The sequence below is a fragment of the Callorhinus ursinus genome, unplaced genomic scaffold (genome assembly GCF_003265705.2).
Source record: "Callorhinus ursinus isolate GAN/ISIS: 27379988/994484 unplaced genomic scaffold, GSC_fseal_2.0 scaffold7, whole genome shotgun sequence".
Lineage (NCBI taxonomy): Eukaryota > Metazoa > Chordata > Mammalia > Carnivora > Otariidae > Callorhinus > Callorhinus ursinus.
Window position 1 is genome coordinate 58,340,655 of NW_027397069.1, and position 7,634 is coordinate 58,348,288.

Consider the following 7,634-nt stretch of genomic DNA (forward strand, 5'->3'; position numbering starts at 1 on the left):
TGTGTGTGTGTGTGTGTGTGTGTGTGTGTGTGTGTGTGTGTGTGTGTTTATTTTTTTGTTTTTAATTTTGCCTCAGCTCAACATTAAAAGTCCTGAAGCAAGTCCACTTTGGCCATATGTCCATCCATTGGTCAGGACATCATGATTTACAATCCCAACCCAATAGTACACAACACCAGAAAGGTAATTCTGGCCAACCTAACAGCTATAAATTTGTGGTCTGGGTGACAGATAAGGAAGCAATCTATATAAGAAAGGTGCAAAATCAACAAGATAGTAAAGATATTAGTTATGACCACAGCACAGGGGAGAGGTGGGCACTGTCCTGCAGATCTCATTAACTTTGAGCTGACAGCAGAGGTTAATTGCAACTGAGTGGGGTAAGAGCTATAATTAGGCAATTATATTTAGGAAAGAGTTATAGTAAGAGTTGTGTCAGAAATTATAGTAAAAATAAAATGGCTAAGAATAGCCAGATGAAACCATTTGTGAGAAAATGCAAGGATTTGAAAAACCTCCTTTCTATAGGAACAGGTTTGGTATATTAACAGGCAGCTCAGGAAGTTATTCTGGAAATGACCACTAGGTTCCAAGTCCCTGTCCAGAATCTCTGATCACCATCTGAAATTTTTTGAGTAAAGAGATGATAAAAAGACTTAGCAACTTCAGGAAGATGTAAATATCACCAGAGAAAAAAGAATGATACAATCAAATCCTTGGAATCAATATATCTATACCAAATTTAAAAGGTTAAGGGCAAATCTAGGTGACCACAGCTGCAGAAAATAAATGAAAAAGAAAATGGGAAATTTGAGCAGTATATAATCATCTAAAAATTGTGTGTTGCCTTCTTTTTAAATCTGATATATTAAATCTGACATATTAAACTTATAACTTTAAAGTGTTTTTGTGATTTTAAATTTAATAGGTACAATATTTGATAAATTTTTAACAGTATTTGTAAGTTTAAATAAATCTGAATCATCAAATCTTTATTATTAGGTTTAAAAGTATCATTTAAGAACTTAAGGAAATTTTGTATGTTAGATTTGTAATTCCACTTATCTGTTTAAAGTACTTTAGAAAACCAGATATATTAAATATTTTAAGTTGAAAAGTTTCAGATAATTAAAACAATCACATTTATGGAGACCTTAAATTATTTAGGAGAACATACAATTTGCATGATTTTACTATGAAATGTTTAACATAATATATGACTTAAATTTGTAAGTTGTACTTATGTGCTTGGGGAAATTTAATATCTTACATCCAGAAACTAATTGAGCATTAATTAGCAAACACTAGATTTAGAAGAGGATTTACTTTATATATAAGTTGTATCTACAACTACAAAATTTTATTATGTTGACTATTAATGAAAATGAATGCAGATGTAAGGATTTCTTTCTGGGGCGCCTGGGTGGCTCAGTTGGTTAAGCGACTGCCTTCGGCTCAGGTCATGATCCTGGAGTCCCAGAATCGAGTCCCACATCGGGCTCCCTGCTCAGCGGGGAGTCTGCTTCTCCCTCTGACCCTCTTCCCTCTCGTTCTCTCTATCTCTCATTCTCTCTCTCTCAAATAAATAAATAAATAATATTAAAAAAAAGGATTTCTTTCTGCATACAAAAGCTATCCATATACATTTAAACAACAACAACAAAAAACCCCTCAATTATCAAAAGGTAATTCTCCAAAACAACTGATGTATTGTTACCACAGGAAGGGAGAATGGTGCTTGATGGCCCACAAGTTACAGAAGTCTGCCACGCTGTCCCTGATGCAGAAATGTAAGACCCTTAGGCCTCCGTGGAGCCCATTTGAAAACCGCTAGTGAAGTGGACGGTACTCTGGTATGGGCGTCAGAAAACCCAGTTTGAGTCTCACCTTGCCACTGTATGACCTTGGGCAGCCCACCTTTTGCCTGCAAGTCTTAGTCTCACCTTAGTCTCACCTGCAAACTACAGCAGCCACCACCCGACTTACTGAGTAAGAAGGATCTGATGACATAAAACGTGTGCAGGGTGTAATATATAATCTGTAAAGTGACACATACTTGCCGAGTTTATTCTGAGCGATTGCATGCCACCATCAGTGGAACTAAACAATAATCTTTCATTTTTGCCCATCTCCTATCCTCTTTCAGCTTCAAGTTTCATCTGGCACACACATAAATACACACTTTAATAGTAAGGTGTAAACAGGGGCGCCTGGGTTGCTCAGTTGGTTAAGTGTCTGCCTTCAGCTCAGGTCATGATCCCAGGGTTCTGGGATCAAGCCCTGCATCGGGCTCCCTGCTCAGCAGGGAGCCTGCTTCTCCCTCTCCCTCCTGTTCGTGCTCTCTCTCTCTCGCTCGTTATTTCTCTCTCTCAAATAAATAAATAAAATCTTTAAAAAAATAGTAAGCTGTCAAACTCAACACCCAATAAACAAATAATCAAGTCAAAAAAATGGCAGAATACATGAAAAGACACTTCTCTGAAGAAGACATACAAATGGCTAACAGACACATGAAAAAATGTTCATCATCATTAGCCATCAGGGGAATTCAAATCAAAACCACATTGAGATACCACCTTACACCAGTTAGAATGGAAAAAATGGACAGGGAAAGAAACAACAAATGTTGGAGAGGTTGTGGAGAAAGGGGAGCCCTCTTACACTGTTGGTGGGAATGCAAGTTGGTACAGCCACTTTGGAAAACAGTGTGGAGGTGCCTCAAAAATTTAAAAATAGAGGTACCCGATGACCCAGCACTTGCACTACTGGGTATTTACCCCAAAGACACAGATGTAGTGAAAAGAAGGGCCATATGCACCCCAATGTTCATAGCAGCAATGTCTGCAATAGCCAAACTGTGGAAAGAGCCGAGATGCCCTTCAACAGATGAATGGATCAAGAAGATGTGGTCCATATATACAATGGAATATTACTCAGCCATCAGAAAGGATGAAGACCCAACTTTTACATCAACATGGATGGGACTGGAAGAGATTATACTAAGTGAAATAAGTCAAGCAGAGAAAGTCAATTATCATATGGTTTCACTTATTTGTGGAACATAAGGAATAGAATGGAGGACATTAGGAGAAGGAAGGGAAAAATGAAGGAGGGGGAATCGGAGGGGGAGACGAACCATGAGAGACTATGGACTCTGAGAAACAAACTGAGGGTTCTAGAGGGGAGGGGGGAGGGGGGACTGGTCAGCCCGGTGATGGGTATTAAGGAGGGCATGTACTGCATGGAGCACTGGGTGTTATACGAAAACAATGGATCGTGGATCACTACATCAAAAACTAATGATATATTGTATGGTGACTAACATAACATAATAAAATTTAAAAAATTAAAGAAATAGGAAGCTGTAAGCATCCATGTACTTTCTGGAGCTCTGGTTGTGGCCTCTTTCCCTATATGGATGCAAGTATTCTCCAGAAGCAAGCTTCTATTCCCATGATCCTCATCTGCAGGGGTGCCAGCTAGCCTCTCTCATTTAACACTGACCACATTTAATTACTGGATAGCAATGTCCCCAATTTAAATAGCCACAGTTAAAGTTTTCATTGTTCAGCTTCTATGCTGCAGCTTTAGGATATAAACCATATTTTTTCCCTTCATTTTATTTGCCTCCTCCTGTTACCGTTCTGCGTAGACCAGACAGCCTTCCGCTTTTCATTGATTGCTATTGATTTTCTTTTCAGAATAGATGAGCCCATGACCTCTTAGCAGAATCCAGCTGTCCATCTGTCACAGGGAATGTGATTTCTGTTGAAATCCTTCTGCTTGAGCTTCCCACATACCTGTGCTGTGCCTTGGCCACTCTGTCCCCTCTGCCTAGAACACATTCCTTTCTTCCCTTGGCTACCAGCACGTAGTCATACTTTTACTTTTCTCCAGAGCCTCATCTTGCAAAAATGTTCCCAGCCAGGCCAGGTGGCCCTTCCATGTGCTTGCAAATCCCCCTACAGATGGTTCTGTAATTGCACTTATCCCATTATACATCGTTATCGATAGATTTTTATTATTCCCACTAATCTGTGATCCCCTTGAGGCTAGAAACAATCTCATTTAGCTTTGAATACTTGGTACTTTATGCAGTTTCTGAAATGTAGTGGGAGTTGATTAAGCATTTTTGGAGCAAATTAAAAATTAATATGAATAAATGGATAGACTGATTTATTTAAATAAACTGTGACCCAAATTGAAGAAAATCTATTCTCTTCTAAACCAAACTGAAAACATAGCATTTCTATTTTTGTCTGAAGGTCCTCACCCTGCATTCAGTTATCTGGAGGAGAAACTTGCGGCTACCTTTGGTTTGTTTCTGTGACTCCGCTCACTTTCTCTAGTAACGAATCACTTACTGGAATCCTACAGACCTTACCTCCACAGTATTTATGGGATCTAGCTTCTCCTTCCAATTTCCACAGCTTTCTCCTTTATTCAAGCCCTGAATTATCTCGACAATTTATCAGTCACCTCCCTTCTTTCTCCTTTACAGTTCATTATCAAATAGTCTCTTTTTTAGCACCTCTGGTACCACTTTTTCCCCTAGAGTTCTTGATATTTCTCGATGCATTGATGTATCACTTCCTGGATCAAAACCTCCAATGAAACCCTAGTCCAAAATGTAGAATAATGGTTTCTCAAAATTTGAAAAGCTATCACCCCTCTATCAGGTAAAACATTTTGAGAATGTGCTGTGTACAGACACACACTTATTTATAAATGTATATTGAAGTTATGACTGTCTTAATAATTAGATACGTTCTTAAACAGGCATAAAAATGTAAAAAGTTGAGCTAAGATATAATAAAAAACATTTGAATAATTATTTTATTAATGTTTCAAAGAACGTTCTAGCTCTCTAAATTTTTATCATTAATATTATTTATGTTTATTTAGATAGCACATAATGTATAATTATGCTAATTGTTTTATATGAGTAGATTTTACATATATTTATTTATATGTAAGGCATATATATGACTCATTATTTCTGAAAACTTTGGTTAATACTTTGTGGTACAGTAACTGAGGTCACTGTTCTTGTTCCAAGCTCAGTTTATTTCAATACCTACTTTAAGGGCTATCATGACAAAAAGAAAAAACCAATGCCTCAGGGGCTTTGATTTCACAAAGCCATCACGTATCTCCTACCATTCATGAGAAGGTTCATTGTAAATAAAATTGGATCTATATCCATATTTTAAGTATCACTTTTTGGAACAGTTATTTCTTGTCAGATCTGTGTTTTGTAATGTGGCTGATGAACATCTTGCACATAGTGTAAAAGGAATGTCAGCTTTGCCACTTTTTATTTATCTGTGATTGTATCATTAGTCTTGTCTTCAATCCGTGGGTTCTTGGAAGGAATCCTTTAAAACTGTGTATCTTTTTGTGATCATGCATTTAATTAAAATTAGATGACATAGTTTATAAATCCATCTGGGCCCCCAAATCTGCAAACTCCCTGAAAGCTAGATAGCATGTTGCAGTGAGCAGCTTACTGAAAACTAGCAAAGAGGGAAGAGCCCCTCCCAGCCTCTCCGTATCCAGGGGCACCCACTCTTCCCTCAGGATGCCTCCCATACTGGACATGAAATAAGACATGTGTCCTTGAAGTATGGTCAGTGAGGGAACCAAGAGAGTAAATTTTAGTAACGCTTACTTTTTTTTTAGTTTTTGAGTTTAAAAATGAAAACTCACTGAAGTTTCGATGTCTCTTCACACCCCAGTGCATTCTCTTACGTACCTCCCGGATTTGAAGCCCCACCTTGGAGATCGCTATTGTAGAGGATCAAATCCATAAGGCTGTCTCTGGCTTCCGGGTACTCAGTGATTTGATCCCAAGCCATCTGAGAAAGAAAGCCTTCTATTTTACTCACATCTTTATTTTATGCTGCATTCCAGGTGTTTTACTTTTTATTTCTAAACTTGCCCGATATTTTTGTCCCCACAATGCACACGCCCTCCCTTCTGCCTCGAATGTTCTCCCCATTTGACCTCAGTATCTCTGCCTATCAGGTTTCTCTTCCATGAAACCTCTTTCCATCTGGGTATAGTTCCTTTTTAACCTCATCTGAACAAAAGTTCATGGAACTTAAAGATTCTCTTTGGCACATGAATTAGAAATAATTATGTGCATGTATTATTTCTTCTACGAGCAGATTATAAACACCTAAAGAACAGGCACTGGGTCTCATTAATGTTTCTGTTCCTAACAATTATCCTACAAATTTCTTGGCACACAGTATGCATGCATTAGGAGGCATTTTGATACTAGAGAACAATGTGAAGTTGGGAATCACACAGACCTGACTCACAGAAGAATTAGTATTTTTGTGAAAATTTTGGAAACAAAATTACCTTCCATCATTTAGAGCTGCCCAATAAGAGAACGGTTATACGTTCATTGTCACTGGAAGTGGTAAAGCAGGAGCCAGCTGATAATCCCTCAGGGAGATGCAGAAGAGACTTCTCCGTTTGGTGGAACATCAAATTGAAGTTCCCTTCAGTGGCATGACTCTATGATTTGGAGGAGAAAGAAATACCAAATCTCTAAAGGCCATTTCCAAGGGGAATGCTGTTCTATTTTGAAGTCATCTGCCATATCTCAGTTACATTGACCACTTCCATTCTTATTTATTGACTACCACTTATAGAAGTGGTAAAATAAGAAGTGATTTCAGATTTTGATAGGTTTGGCCATATCACATATTAACTAGATTTACATATTAACCAGTTCAGTAATTGATTACATACAAGCGGATTTTAGAGGACTGGCTGTCCTGTTGATAACAAGAATTATTAAATCAATTAATTCAGTGTGATATCATCTAGCCATGTTCTGTAGGCACAGACAATGAAGGCAATTTAGGTAATGGAAGTTACATCATTTTTTGCAGGGCTGGTTTTGTCATCTTCCATACTCAGCAATCAGAAAAAAATAGTTGCAAATACTGTTTATGACTAAGACTGTTACTAACCTACCAGCATATAAAATACACACACACATACACATCTATGGTGCTTGAAATACTCACCATTAGAGTCTCTTTTGAGAGATAAGTTAGCAGTGCACTTTTAATTAAAGTTGATGCTCCCTGAAGGTGCCCCATAGTTATTTGTGGTATTCTCATAGTCTAGCTTGGGAAACACAAAGGGTGGGTTACTGGATTAAGAATAGTAAGAGTGAAAAGTGACAAAGGACCTTGAAGCTGCTTAAAAATAGAGAAACACCCCTGATGTGGAGGAGGTGGAGGATGGGTCACATTAACTCAAAGTCATTCATCATGACTACACTATGCATGACCACCCTTAGCTCCTTATGACCCCCAGCCCTGGGAGTGCATAGTCCATTAGCAGTCAAAACTGGCCTTTTAGAATGTTCTCAATCCTGCCACTTTTGGACACCAGAGAATTCACCTGTCAGTGAACCAAATCAAAGAGTACAATTATCCACTTTATTTAACCAAACCCTTTATTTTACACTTACCTAGCATGTTCACTCAATCCTCACCCCTATTTAATTTTCCCCAGTACAGTGGAAAGGAAAATTAACTAACCCAGAATTCAGCAAACCATAGGGTAAGCTTTTTGTGTTTATTTTTGATCTTTGGCATAGACCCACT

The 7,634-nt window shown here is 38.0% G+C and overlaps 1 long non-coding RNA gene across 1 annotated transcript in view; it reads left to right on the forward strand.

The window, feature by feature from the left end:
- The window catches only part of LOC141373069 (uncharacterized), a 13,210-nt gene extending 7,387 nt beyond the window's left edge, over positions 1 to 5,823 (forward strand). Inside the window, exon 3 of the long non-coding RNA XR_012378700.1 lies at positions 5,739 to 5,823. This is a non-coding gene — a long non-coding RNA (uncharacterized lncRNA). The remainder of the gene's footprint in view (positions 1 to 5,738) is intronic.
- Positions 5,824 to 7,634: the final 1,811 nt, after the last annotated feature.